General features: G+C 29.6%; 1 non-coding gene across 1 annotated transcript; it reads right to left on the bottom strand.

Moving 5' to 3' along the window:
• Positions 1 to 3,505: 3,505 nt before the first annotated feature.
• LOC128040801 (small nucleolar RNA R71) lies at positions 3,506 to 3,612 on the bottom strand. Its single transcript, XR_008195607.1, has one exon. It is a non-coding gene; the product is annotated as a small nucleolar RNA R71 (small nucleolar RNA).
• Positions 3,613 to 15,491: the final 11,879 nt, after the last annotated feature.

Raw genomic sequence — 15,491 nt, forward strand, 5'->3', positions numbered from 1 at the left:
CTTTAAGTATTCGAATGACATGGATTTGATAGTGATAAGAATTGACCATTGAATTCATGAAGCACAAGTGATGTATTATTGTTGTGTGATAGCTTGGTTTGAGAAATTGATTAGGTAAATGGTAAGTGGAAGCATTTATGGATTTAGAAGAAAATTTGGAATGAACATGAATTTTAGCTCAATTAAATGATTTCATCAATTAAACATTGTGTATACCAGAATGTGTTAGTGAATTACATATTTGTAAATTAACATTCGAAGTTCGGTAAGTGATATCTGAAATTAACATGAAAAGATTTATAATTGTTATTAATATTGATTCTGACATAAAGTGGATTCTTCAATATTGGATTGATTTAACGATATATTGAGCATATGAATGGGTATGTATTGGGCCTTCGTATACCCTAATTAGCGACTCGAAGATAATAATTTGAAAGTTTTTAATTTGGATGAAATTTTATAACTCGGTTTAATATGTCTATAAGTGTATTTATTATGGTAATGCCTCGTACCCTATTCCAGCGTTGAATACGGGTAAGAGGTGTTACAATGTGACTTCACCAGATTCGGCTCCAATGTTTAGGCTGGGTTTGGGGTGTTACAACCATAATTTCAATCAAAGGGCTATAATTTTATCTAATTATTCATCAACATTTAATGGCTAATATGTTGTCGAAATTCCATTATTTAAAAAATATAATAAATATACTTATCTTTAATCCAATGGACCATACTAATTCCATCTTCATCGAATAAAATCAATTGCTCAAATTCAATATACATGTCCAAGGGCATTTTGGTAATTATTCCAAAATATCTTCACTTGAAAATAACTATTTTGCCCCTATTAATGATTGATATTTATGTTTGAGCCATTCTCACTTTTGCTAAAAATTGAAACTTTTGTGCTTCAACTTTTTCCATTTTTTTAATTTAAGCCTACAAGTTTCGAATATTTAGGATTTGACCCCTTTATTTTTCACACATTTACAATTTAATCTATATCTTGGATTAATATCTCACAACATATCACTTATTCCAACCTTTCTCCAGTATCCAATACCCTTCTCTACTATCATTGGTATATCTCATTTTGTTTACTTGGGAAATCTACTATGCATATTCTTGGTATAGTACCATACATCATAATGGTTTTTGGGGCGTTACAATAAGAATAATAACTTGGAACAAGTGCAAACATAAGGCTTTTTCAATTGGTATCAAAGCATACTTCAGACACACTTGAAAGAGATCTGGTGTTTGGTTTACAACCATGGAATTGATGAAGGAAAGTAGTTCAACCATTTGAGAAGAGTTACTCATTGGGTCATCAAATTTTGCTCACTAGAAAGTCTAGATGAAGAATTTTATCATGATAATCAATGAAGCAACTTGGGATGTCACACCCGGATATCTTTAAGTACTCGAATTTAGAGGAATTTTTAGACATAATTGAACAAAGTAAAAAATTGGCAAACTCCACCAGGAATTTTTGGAATTTTTGTGAACTATCGAGTAAATATTTGAGTTCCAATTCTGGTTTGGTTAGGTTGGAATCATTGGTTCTATAGTGGGAGACATAATGATTTCCAGCGATTGGCTAAAAAGGTTGATAGGTGCTAAAAATAACATGTTTTAATCTCATTCTTAATGCATTTTTGCGTGATTATTCGATGTTAATGGTGAATTTTATGCTCCTAATCCTTTAACTTCATGTTTTTATACTTAGGAGAGAATTTGAGAGTAAAAGGAGTGAAAAACGGGAGAAAATCGAAAAATCAGAGCAAGTTACAATAGTCACATGGGCTGGACCATTCCACACGACTGTGTGAGCCACATGGGCTGCCACACGACCATGTGTCAGGCCGTGTTGATTTTATAAATTTTAGGGTTTTTCGGGCATTCTGATACCTATATATGACAAAAATAAGAAGATAGGAGAGAACCATCATAGAATACTAAAAAAACTCGAAAAACACCACTAAAATCGATTCTGAAGTATATTTCCATCAAGATTGAAGACTCCCTTTTGATTTCTTTGGAGATTATCATGAATTTCTTTATTTCTTATGGTTATACTGTGTTTTGGATGTTTTTATTTTCAAGCATGAACTAATTTTCTAAATACCTAGGGAAGATGAACCCTATGATAAATTCTGTCTTTTGATTTTTATTTTATGCAATAAAGACTTAGATCTTGTTCTCAATTATGGGTGCTTAATTCTTGGTTTAATATTTCTAAACTATTGATCCATGTTTGATGTGCTTAAATCAAAGGAGGAATATACCCTGTTTAAGACTAGATCTAGCGTAATTGAGCAGAGTTACAAGCAATCCTAGAAATAGGACGACATAAATCTACCGGATTAGAGTGAAATATAATAAGGAAATCCATAAATCGAGTTAATGCGATAATATGAGTTTTAATGAGAAAGTAATTGCAATTAATCAACCTAGAGTCAGTTGTTTTTATTCTTGAAGAGAGATATTAGCATAATTTAGGGATTTCTACAAATCAAGATACTAAGTGAAGAAATTTTGTAATTTAGATTGATAATGACAGATGATATCTAGGTGAATTCTTTCATGGGTATTGTTTCGCTTCTTGGTTATTATTCGATTATTTTCCTGATTTGTTTTTTGTCGCATTCATAGTTAATTAGTTTAGTTAATTTTAGTTTTAATCAATCACTCGAATTTATCAGTTACTTTTAGTCTTCATAGGAATGATATCTTTGCTCACCGTAGCTATACTATTAATTGATAGGTGCACTTGCCTTAGTCGAATTTTAAGTTGTTTTACTACTATATCAAGTTTTGGCACCGTTTTTGGGGACTAAAATATTAGGAAAACTTCATTTCTATTAATTTTGCCATTTTTTATTTTTATTTTAATATTTTTTTAATTTAATTTTTTATATTCTAAATTTTATTTTATTTTTCGTTTGTTTGATTCTAACAGGTTCTTTTAGTGTTTGATACTGAAATCGAGAAAACTGCAAGCAAAAATTGGAAAGAAGTTAGAGAAGCAAGGAAAAGTCAACAAATTTAATAGACGATCAAGAGGAAAAGGATATTACTGTGGAGATGGATGATAATCAAAATAATCAGCAACCTCCTACACCTCTTACTCCTCATACTATGTATGATTATGCTAAGCCTAATCTGATTAGGGATGAATCGAGTATCACCAGACTGACTATTGCTGCAAACAATTTTGAGATCAAGCTGAATACAATTCAGATGGTGGAGCTGTATGTTCAATTTGATGGGTTAAAAAGATAAAGATCCGATTGCTCATTTGGCTAACTTTCTAGAGATTTGTGACACTTTCAAGATCAATGGTCTTATTGATGATGTCATACGCTTACGGTTATTCTCGTTCTCTCTAAGGAGCAAGACAAAACAGTGGTTGAATTCACTTCCACGGGATTCTATCATGACTTGGGATCAAATGACTGAGAAGTTTTTGTTGAAGTGCTTCCTATCGATGAAAACAACTAAGTTGAGGAACGACATCTCTTCTTTTGCTCAAATTGAGTTGGAGACATTATATGATGCATGTGAGAGATTTAAAGAACTTTTGAGAATGTATCCTCACCATGGGTTACCTTAGTGGTTACAAGTTCAAACCTTTTACAACGGTTTGAATCCTTCAACTAGGCAATTAATTGATGCAGCAGCTGGCGAAACATTGAATAATAAGACACCTAATACAACTCAAGAGTTTATTGAGGAGCTAACACTAAATAACTATCAATCGCAAGTCATGAAAACAAAACCAATTAAAGCAACTACTGTTTTTAACATAGATGCAATTACTATGTTGGCAAGTCAAGTGGAAGCACTGAGTAAAAGGATTGATTGTTTGAGTTGTAATAACACGATGAACCCGATAATACAATGTGATGCAACTGGAGCTGAGATGATCAGTCCAGAATGTTTACCCTTCGGTTCTAACATAGAGCATAAGCAAGTCAACTTTATGGGTAATAATTCTAGACCTCAAAATAACCTCTATAGTAATAACTATAATCCAGGATGGAGGAATCATCCAAATTTTTCTTAGGGTGGTCAAGGTAATCAAAGGTCACAGCCCCCTCCGAGTTTTCAGCAACCTTATCAGCAAGAAAAGAAATCGAATCTTAAGGAGATGTTAGCTAAATCTATTTCAGTGTCCGAAACTCGATTTTAGAATACTGAGACAGCTTTAAAAAATCAGCAAGCATCAATTTAAAGACTTGAAAATCAAATTGGAAAGCTTGCTAAATTGGTTTCAAAAAGACAACAAGGTAGCTTACCTAGTAATACTGAAACTAACCCAAAGAACAAGTCCAAGCAATCACTGTTCGAAGTGTGGAAGGGTTAGTCAATCCTAAAAAGAAGTTGAATTTAAAAGTTGTCGAGAAAAATGATGGGATTGAGGAAAGCAATAAAGAGTATAAGCTTATGGTTAGAGAATACAAACCATTAATTCCATATTTAACAGCATTGAAGTAAGATTGTATAGAAAAACAATATGGTAAATTTCTTAAGCTTTTAAAAAAATTGCATATTAACTTACCTTTTGTTGAATCTTTTTCATAGATGCCCAAATATGCAACATTTTTAAAGGAGTTGTTAACAAATAAAAGGAAGTTAGACGACTTGTCAATTGTGGAGCTCAATAAGGATTGCTGGGTCATTCTCCAAAACAAACTACCCAACAAGCTTAATGATCCAGGGAGTTTTACTATTCCTTGTCTTATTGGTAGCTTAAATGTTGAAAAAGCTTTGGTTGATTTGGGGGCTAGTATAAATGTTATGCCTTATAAAATATTCAAATAGCTTGGTTTCGGGGAACCAAAACCCACTAGGATGAATATTCAATTAGTTGACAGATCAATTAGGTTTCCTAGGCGTATTATTGAAGATGTACTTGTTAAGTTCGATAAATTTATACTCCCTATTGATTTTGTTATATTGGGCATGCATAAGGATATTGAGGTACCCATGATCTTAGGTCAACCATTTTTAGCCACTGTTAGAATTGTTACTGATGTGGGTAATGGTGAACTTGTGTTGAGTGTAGGTGATGAAAAGGTTACTCTTCAAGCACATGATTTTGTTAGAGTTCCTAGTGAGCGAGATGATACTTGTTATTCTATTAATGTTAGTAATCATGCAGCTCGACATTCTTTATAGGAATTCACTAATGAATACGTGTTTAAACCTTATCCTTCTCATGATGATAAAAATCAAGGGACGAGTAGAGAACGAATGATGCAGCTTGACAAATTAGATTAATGGAAAATAAAGGTTGATGAGAACCCAAGAACGGTTAAAGAAATAACTAAGCAATGCCATAGTGTGCATGTAAAGAGGATGAACCAATTCAAAGTTGGGGACAATGTGCTGCTAGACAAATCAGATCCACGAATGTTCCCTTCGAAGCTTAAGTCAAGAGGGTCAAACCCATTTGTGGTACAGAACGTATTTCCATATGGAACCATTAAGGTAACACACCCTAATTGCAACACATTCAAGGTAAACAGTCTTCGTATCAAACTTTATTTTGGTGATAATACTAACAACGAGAGAGAGGAGCTTCGGCTTCAAGATCAGCCTTAATTGTTAATTAGCTTGAAAAGCGAAGTCAATCTTAGACTCTAAATAAGCGCTTCTCGGGAGGCAATCTGAGTGTTTTTATTGTACTTATTTATTCATTTTAATTTCATGTTATTTTTTAAAAAAATTGAAAAGTTGAAAAAAATTAAAAATTTGGAAAAAAAAATAAAATTTTTTACAAAAAGGATCCACATGGTCTGGGGTGATCCATCACATGGTCTGGACACACAGGCTTGTCACGGGCCATGTGAAAGCTGGAGCTAATTTTTTCATTTTTCTTATAACCCACACGGGCATAGAGAGTTACACGGCTTGGAGACAGGACCGTGTGACCCACACGGCCTGGCACACGAGCGTGTGATAGAATGTCTGACCAACACAGCCTGACACACGGGCGTGGGAGAAACGAACGAACACCCCACACGACCTGACACACAGTTATGTGGGACACATGACCTGGACACACGGGTGTGTCCTAGGTCATGTGGATACTGAGCTTATTTTTACTTATTTTTTTATCACAAATGGTCTGGGTGATTCCACACGGCCATGTGAGCTTTTTTCCTCTTTAAAGCTATTTTTTTCTTTTGTCTTTTTACTCATTTGTTCTTCCTATCCCAATCCCTTTTTTTTTTCTAGATTTATATCTTTTATTTTATTTTATTTTATTTTATAATGTATTTTTTATTATTCTTTTTCAATTGTTTTTTTCTAGTTTGTAATATCTTTATCTTATTAATTTTTTTTTCTATTTTCTTATTAGTTTGCTCGGAAACATGTACTTCATTTAGAATTGCCTAAGATTTTGATTTTTAGTATTCCGGCGAATTCATCCAAATTTAGGGCAGTTTCAGTTCTCTCTCTTCCTTATGATATTTTGCTTATTCTGTTTCTATATGTTTGTACATTGAGGACAATGTACATCTTAAGTGTGGGTAGGAATACAAACCGAATATCTGAGCTACTCTTCGATGACTTTCAATTTTCCTTTTCCTCTTGAAGGTTCCATATCAACCTTAGCTAAATAAAATCGTAAAACATATAATACCATCAAATTCCATTCAAATCAAAATCAATTACATTATCAAACATAATTTATAATTTATTCAATTTAGTCCCTAAACATAAGACATACATAACTTTCTATCTAGAGCTTCTAATTGAAAGTTGATTTCATTATTAATCATTAGGTACCTCCTATTTCCTATCCCTACTAATATTTCACAAAAAATTGCATTTTATTCAATTTGATCCCTAATGTACGAAACTAAGAACTAAGCTTCACAATTTAGTCCATTTCTTAATCTAAGCTTAATTTCTAACAAATTCACACCAATTTCATCTAATTCTCTTTCTAAAACTTTAAAATTTTTACAAATTAGTACATGGTCTAGCTAAATCAAGCTCCCATGATTCAATTTTCATAAAAATCAAAGAAAAAATTGGCTAGAGACTTACTTGAATCAAAGGTTGAATACATAAAAACCAAAAAAAATTCATTATATATTTGAATGTTATGCGCACTAGAAGATAGTCTCATGATAGAGCTTTTCTTTACTTCTCCTTTCCTTTTATTTTATCATTTTTAGGATTCGCAAACGAAAGAGAAGGACGATTTTTGGTTGTATCTAGTACGAAACCAAGTGGATTTACTGTTTGTCTCATATTTGTGTTGTTAAATACGTATCCTTTTACGAGCCATCCTATTTTTCTTCTTTGAAATACTATAATATGTTAATTTATTCAAATTTACTGCAATAGTAATATCACAAGTCCATCGTTAAGTTTCAATCTTACACGTAAGAAAAAAAACAAATTAATACGTAAGAAATTATTTTCCACCTAATACTTACACGTGAATACCCCAATTATTTCCTTTTCATGCTAGTTAATCCCTATTATTTTATCTATCTAGATTAAATATTTCAATTTAAAGGTTTCCAAATATTGGAAAAAGAATACTATAGCTGCTGTAGTAACATAAACCAAGTACGTAATTCTATACATTCTGAAATCTTATTTATGTAAGGTTTAAAAATCTTTGAAAATTTGTTTCCAATGATATATTGTAAGTTATTAACGAGAGTGTATCAAAATATATTGCTACATTAAATTCCTAAATAATTAAACTACTATTTTACTTATTAAAGTATTACACATATCATCCTAATTTTTGTTTTTATTAATTAAATAGAAAAATTAAAATCACATCCAATTTTGTTTTTATTATTAAGCAAATTGACATTAGTTAAATTAATTGATAAATTTAAGGTTCAACTGTGACATAAGTTTTTCTACTTTTAAAAATAGGAATTTAGTTCCTTTACTTTTCAGTTTCAAAATTTAGGTCTAACTATTAACATTCTTAATTTTTTATTAAATGCAAGTTAATTATAAAACTCTTTTTTTAATTATATGCTACCAAGTGATTATTTTTTCAAAAATATCATAGCAACAAATTTAATAAAAATTAGCAGTATTAACAACCGAACTGAATTTTAAATTTAAAAATAAAAATTTAAATTCCTAAAATAAAAGTATAAGGACTAATTCTTATTTTTTTAAAACATATTTTAACCTAAACTTAGGGTCTCATTTGATTGCCAAGTAAAATGTTTTCCGTAAAATGATTTACGGAAAATGTTTTACTTTTTCGTAAAATAATTTACTAGAAAATATTTTCATTGTTTGGTGATTTCAAAATATTTTCCGGAAAAGTTATTTTTACATATATTAATATATATTAATAAATTTTTATATTTTAAATTATTTTTACATATATTGCAATGATTTGTTTATAATAATACTCAATTATTAAGTTACAATATTAATCGTTATAAATTGAAAAAACTAATATCAAATAAATTATCGTAATTGTGTTAAAAAACAAGTATTGAATAATTAAAAAACAAGTTCTTGGAAAATCGATAAATAGAAGCAATTTTCTACCGGAAATGAAGGAAGGAATGAAAGAGGCGATAGAGAGGAGAGCACGGAAAATGTCTTACGGAAATTGAAAGGGTAAGACATTTTCCTTAAATTGTAACCCATTTTCCCTTATTTTGGAGTTCATTTTCCAAATGGAAAATGTTTTCCGCCAATCAAATGCTGGAAAACTTGGAAATGATTTTCCGGAAAATCAATTCCGTCAATCAAACAAACCCTTAATAATTAAGTATCGCCGTATTAAAGCCGCCTAAGGATGAAGCTACATGTTGACACATCAAATCCATATAGAAACCTGGCTTTTGTTGACACGAGACATTCCTCCTTTTCTTTCTCATATTTTAGAAAAAATTGGTTACATTTTATTTTGACCTCTCTATGATTAAGGGCCAGTTCTTCATTACTTTTGAAAAATACTTCTGAAAAGTGATGTGAAAAAGTACTTTTAAAAAGTTTGGTTTAAAATTTGAGTGTTTAGCATTGCTGTCAAAAAATATTTTTGAGAAATAAAATATCCATTTTAGACATATTATTATCAAGTAACAAATATGCATTTAAATAATATTTAAATTAGTTAATATTATTATATTTTAGTAAGAATATAAAAATTATTATAATTTTTGTTAATATTTTAACATGTGAAATATAAATTTTAAATATTTTTAAGCAATAAATATTAATTATTCATAAAATTTAATTAGAATATATAAACTATATTTTAAATATTTAAATATAACCATTAAATCTTTGTAATTAGTATTTTAAAAAATATTTTTATTTTTAATTAATGATTTTAACACATTTGTAATTAAGCACCAAGAAAGAAAAATACTATGTTATTGGAGGGGTGAAAAAGTAATTAAGCACCAAAAGTGTTTTTTGGGGAGGAAAAGCTAAAACTTTTAACTTCTCCTTTTTAGGTCCTTTTCAGAAGTGCTTTTGAAAAGCACTTCTGAAAAGCTAAAAATTCCAGCCAAAAGCAGTTTGTTCTTCACAGTTTTTCTTTCAAAAGTGCTTTTGGAGTCAGAAGTGCTTTTTTTTAAGTAATGAAGAACTGGCCCTAAATTTACGATTTAATTTCTATTTCTTCTAGTATTATTAATTAGTCTACATATTTAGTATTATTACCTTTTCAATTAAAATATTAAATGGTTGTATTGAATTATAGAGTCTTAACACATGATTTTTTTCATTTCTTTTTAGGTTAACGTTGCTTTTTTTTAACTTTATATAATGATAAATTTTAGTTTTAGCCTTTCTATCATGTTAAAATTTGATATTTAATTTCTAATATATTTAGATATTATAATTTATAATGTTATTAATTAGTTTAGATAGTTAATATCAATAAATTTTTATTAAAATATTACGTAGTTATATATAATTTGAATGTCATAAAAGTTTTAGGGATTAGCATGCGACTTCTTATTTGTTTTAAGGTTGCATTGCTTTTTGTTGTTGACATTATAAGATTATAGGACAATACTTCAATTTCAATTTTGCTACCTAAACTATGTTGAAACTTGAGATTTAATCTATATATTTTAACTTTTTACATTATTTGATCACTCTATTTTGTAATGTCATTGGTTAGTCTAAATAGTTAATATCGTTAGTTATTTCAATCAAAATGTTGATATATATTTTCTTAAGAATACTATTCCAAATAGAAAAAATTATCATAACTAGCTCGAATAAGTGTTTTAAGAAAAAAAATCTCAAGAAGTATTTTTTGTCTTTTTTTTGTTAGATAACTAACAAATAAATTTTTTAAAATTTCAAAATGTCACACTAGAGAATTTTATAGAAAACTTTTAATGGTGATAATAACTGAATTTATAATTTTAAATTTGAAAAGAAGAAAAATAAAATTATTGAAAATAAAAACAGAAAGACTAAATTTGAAAATTAAGTATAGAATTCTTAATATAAAATTTTATAAGTGTTATTTATTACTTTATAAAGCTATTTGTTATTTTTAGTAGAAAAATATCAAATATACTTATATTGTCTCGTAATAATAGATCTTGATTTTTGAAATTTGAAATTTTAATTTTATTAATATAACATTTTATATCATTTTAGATAGTTTTGAATAAAAATTAAATATAATAATCTGGATACTTTTTTAACAAAAGTAAAGAGATAATTTAATTTCAATATAGTTTTTTAAATTAAATAAACTTAATTTCTTTAACATAAAGTAGTTAGTAATTATCTTCCTACTTATTATATTTTTGTTGAAATTTTTATTTAAGTGAAAATTTATTAGGGTTATCAAATAAATTTAAAAAAAAAATTAAATGGTTGAGATTTTTCTTTTTCAATGAAATGAAAATTTTCAATGGTTTAGCAAACACACTCTAACTTGATATCTTGTATAATATTTTAGAGCAAACACCTGGTTTAGTAGATAACGAAGTTTTGTATAGAATTGACTTATGGTCTCTGAATCATGCATTCTCAGGGTCTCAAATCTATTGGTTTGCATCTATATTTTGAATTGCCTGCAGAATGTCCTAAACCTCATTTGCAACTGTGCACTTTGAGATCCTCTTGAACTTTTGCTGGTCATCTCCATAAAAAAATGACATACAATGCTTTAAAGTTAGCATCGGTGACATGTTCATCATCAATAGTCCACTCCAACTCAGATTTAGAGACTCTTCTAGCTTCAATTTCGACCATTGAGGGTTGTTATCCTGTAAAACAGAGCATTAAGACTTTTCATCCGTAGACTTGACATATTTCTTTATTCTAGCCTTTCAATAGGCATAGTTGCCTGATAAATGCCAAAAGTAACATGTTTTAGCCTCATTCTTAATGCAGTTTTGGATGATTATTCAATGTAAAACGGTGAATTTTATGCTCCTAATCCTTTAAATTCATTTTTCTATGAAAATAAAAAAACCAGAGCAAGTTTCAAGAGCCACACGAGCTACCACATGACCATGTGCTAGACAGTGTGGATTTCACAAATCGCACTCCAAACATGCGAAAAAACACAATTTTTATGTTTTTCGGGCATTCTAATACCTATATATGACAAGGGTAAGAAGATGGAAGGGAGTTGTCATAGAATACTGAAGAAAACAACTTGAAAAACACCATTGAATCTGACTCTGAAGTAGATTTCCATTAAGGTTGAATATCTCCTTTTGATTTCTTTGAATTTTATTATGAGTTTCTTTATTTCTTGTGGTTATACTAACTTTGAGATGATTTTATTTGCGATTATGAACTAATTTTCTAAATACCTAGGGAGATGAATGTAACAGCCTGATTTTGGACTAGTCGGAACAGTGGTTTCGAGACCACAAATTCGACGAGGAAAAATTTATTTTTATTATATTTTTATGGTCTAAAATTTCACGAAATAATTTTGTGAAAATTTCGTTCGAAAATTTCGACGTTTGGGCACTCAATTTAGCCAAAAGGACTAAATTGTAAAAAGTGCAAAAGTTGAGTTCTACATGTTAGGAGTGTCTAATTGTTATGAAATTTTAAATTGGAGGTCCTTAAATGGTAATTAGACCATTGGTTATGTTATGGACAAAAATGGACATGAAATAGGTGAAATAGGATATTTTTAAGTTAAGGGCATTTTGGTAATTTGGTAATTAACATGAATTAAAAAGACAAAATAGGCCAAAATTTCATCATCTTCTCATGGGGGCTGGCCGAATATGTCATGTAAGCCATGGCTAGGGTTTGGTTCAGGCTTTCAAGCTCTATGGTAAGTCCGTTCTTTCCCCGTTTTTAATGATTTTCATGTTTTTGAAATTTTTGTAACATGATCTACCAATTTCTACCATTTATTCGAGTTATGATGAAGGTCTAGGTTTTGACCCATGTTAGAAGTTTGTGTATTTTGATGGTTAATGGTAGATTATACATGTTTATGATTAGAGAAATAACTTTTACTAAGTGATTTTCGATGAAATTGCTTAAAAAGACTAATTTGTAACAAGTTGTAAATTGTACGTAAGTGTATGAATTAATGGAAATTTTGGACTGTTGTAGTTATAAAAATGATTCAGCTAGGCCTAAAATGTAAGGAAATTGGATAAAAATTATTTTACGAGCCTAGGGGCAAAATCATAATTTTGTAAAACTTTAGGGAAAAAAATGTAATTTTTCCAAAGTGTGATTTTTTGGAATGGATTGAATATTGTGAATACTATATAAACTAAATATGTTTTTATAAATCAAGAAAGACGAGAAATTTGACATTGATTGATAAAAAGAAAATTGAGAAAAAGTGAGAAATTTTCTCGGTTGAACCTTAGGAATAAAATGTGATACAAGTACCATGTCATTAGAGACCTATGTGAAATTGTGAATAAAGTGGATCCGAGTGCTGGTCATAAGTTCTACCAGTGGCTGGGTATACCAAAGATATATCTTTGCGGATACTGACGACTTATGTGAGCAAAGACCGAGTAGTAACGAATGACTGACAGCTTGTGTGAGCAGGCCCATGATGCGAAATTGTGATTAATGTGAACTCGGGTGCTAGTCTTAAGTTCTACCAGTGGCTAGGTATACCGGCATATGTTGCGGATACCTGACAGCTTGTGTGAGCAACACTGAGTAGTAACGAAAGCCTGACAGCTTATGTGAGCAGACCCGTGAAAGTGAATAGCTCGAGAACGAGCTTTTATGTGAAAAATGATGTGAAGTAGCTTTTGCTACAAGTGTGACACTTATGTGTAAACTTCCGACGTATCCAATAATATTCCTAAGTGTTCAACCAGGAAAATGATTAAGTGCAAATGAATGTGAATATGTGGTGGACAATGTGCTCGATATGTGGTCAAACTTGAGTGAAGTTGATATGGAACAAGTGTTACAACGAAGATTTGTAAATAACTGATGATGAATAGCTATTGGCATGGCTAATTATGAATATACTTTAGTGTTATGTGAGTGTAAGTGAGAATTAATGCAAAGAAAACATGATTCAATAAAATTAGCAATAAAAATTGCTGGGACAACATGCAATGGTATCACTTTGGAAAATCACCAAAAATAGTGGAAAATGAATTAAATGTTTAGTAAAATATTAAATTCAAGATTATTGAGTCTATTTTCATATGGAAGAAATAGAGTAAGGAAAATAATTATAAAATTTAAGATATTTAAATTTTAGTGAGATAAACTTAGATTGATTTGAATCCCCTGTTTCAGATTTGGAAAATTATTAAAATTGTACAAAAATATTTAGGAGATAAAACTTATATATTTGGAATCCTGAATGAATATATTTTCAAATGAAATAAACAAGAATATTATTTGAATTCTGTACAGTGAGATAAATAGTTTTTAGTGAAGAGTGGTCGGAACTATCAAGCAGTGAAATAGGGAAAACTTTAAAGCATAAAATGTACTATTTGGCTTAACAAAAATTCTTAAAGTTTTATGGTAATAAGATATGTGAGTATAGTTTTGGGGAAAATTAACGGATCTTAATTTGGAGCTCTGTAGCTCTAGATAAAAATAATTTAGTGACTGTAACTCGACTAGACAGCTTTGAATTTAAATATAAGTGAATAGTGAAATTATGTATAATGCTATTTAAGTGTGTTATATGCATCTAGGATGTGGGATGGAGAGGAGAAGGAGAACAATAAAGTATATGAATGAATTGTGTTTAATTGGTTCCATGATTGATTATAAATCGACAAACGTGGAAACAGTAATGATGCTTACATTTGTATATTATTGATCATGGTTTAAGCTCATATGGGAAAATAAAGTTTCATAGTATGTATGTATGATATATATGGTATATGATTTGGTATGAAGTAAGACCATGAATGGTTTATGGATTAACTCATGTTGGTAAGTTATGTGTAAATAATAGAAATATTTTTATATATAAATTTTGAATTATATTTGATATGTTATTGTTTTGATGTTATAGTTTTGTGTGATATTAAGTAGGAAATGGGTGTGAAAAGGAAATGAAATACTAAATTCATACTTGAAGAGTAAAACGACGAAAAAGAGGATGATGAATTGATTCGATGTTGTTATTTAAGCTCAAGTGATGTTTTCATTGCAATACTAAAAATTTTATTATTGTGTTAATAAATGGTATAATCGATAAACGTTGAGTTAAGCGGTGAATACGTATTAGTATTGAACTTAACGATATTGAATTATCGTGAATTAAATGGAAGTTTCTAATGATATGATTTGAATTAAAAGAATTATTGAGGTCTTGAAATGTATTTTGGATTGAGAAATTGATTTGAATTGTGAACATGAGAAATTGTGTATTGAATGAAATGGAAATGAAGCATTGAATTACATGAGTAAGTATTGGGTCTCGTAGGCCCTATTTATTATCAATATAATAATATTTCAAGGATATATTGTAAAGAATTATAAAAGCACGTTAATAATTTAAAAAGTTTTAATTCGAATGAAATTTTGTAATTCAGTTTAATACGTATACAAGTGTATGTGTTCTAGTAATGCCTTGTACCCTATTTTGGCATCGAATACGGGTAAGGGGTGTTACAATGAACCCTAGGATGGATTTTGTTATTTGATTTCTATTTTTAAGCAATAAATACTTAGATCTTGTTCCCAATTATGTGTGTTTAATTCTTGGTTTAATATTTCTAGACTATTAATCCATGTTTAATGTGCTTCAATCAGAGAAGGAATAAACCCTGTTTAAGAGTAGATTTAGCATAATTGAGTGGAGTTACATGCAATCCTAGAAATAGAACAACATAAATCTACCAGATTAGAGTCAAATATAATAGGGGAACACATAGATCGAGTTAATGCGATAATAGGGCTTTTAATTAAAAAGAAATTTCAATTAATCAACCTAGAGTCAGTTGCTCTTAGTCTTGAAGAGAGATATTAGCATAATTTAGGGATTTCTACAGATCAAGATACTAAGTGAAGAAATTGCG

Source organism: Gossypium raimondii, chromosome 4 (genome assembly GCF_025698545.1).
Source record: "Gossypium raimondii isolate GPD5lz chromosome 4, ASM2569854v1, whole genome shotgun sequence".
In the NCBI taxonomy this organism is placed as follows: Eukaryota; Viridiplantae; Streptophyta; class Magnoliopsida; order Malvales; family Malvaceae; genus Gossypium; species Gossypium raimondii.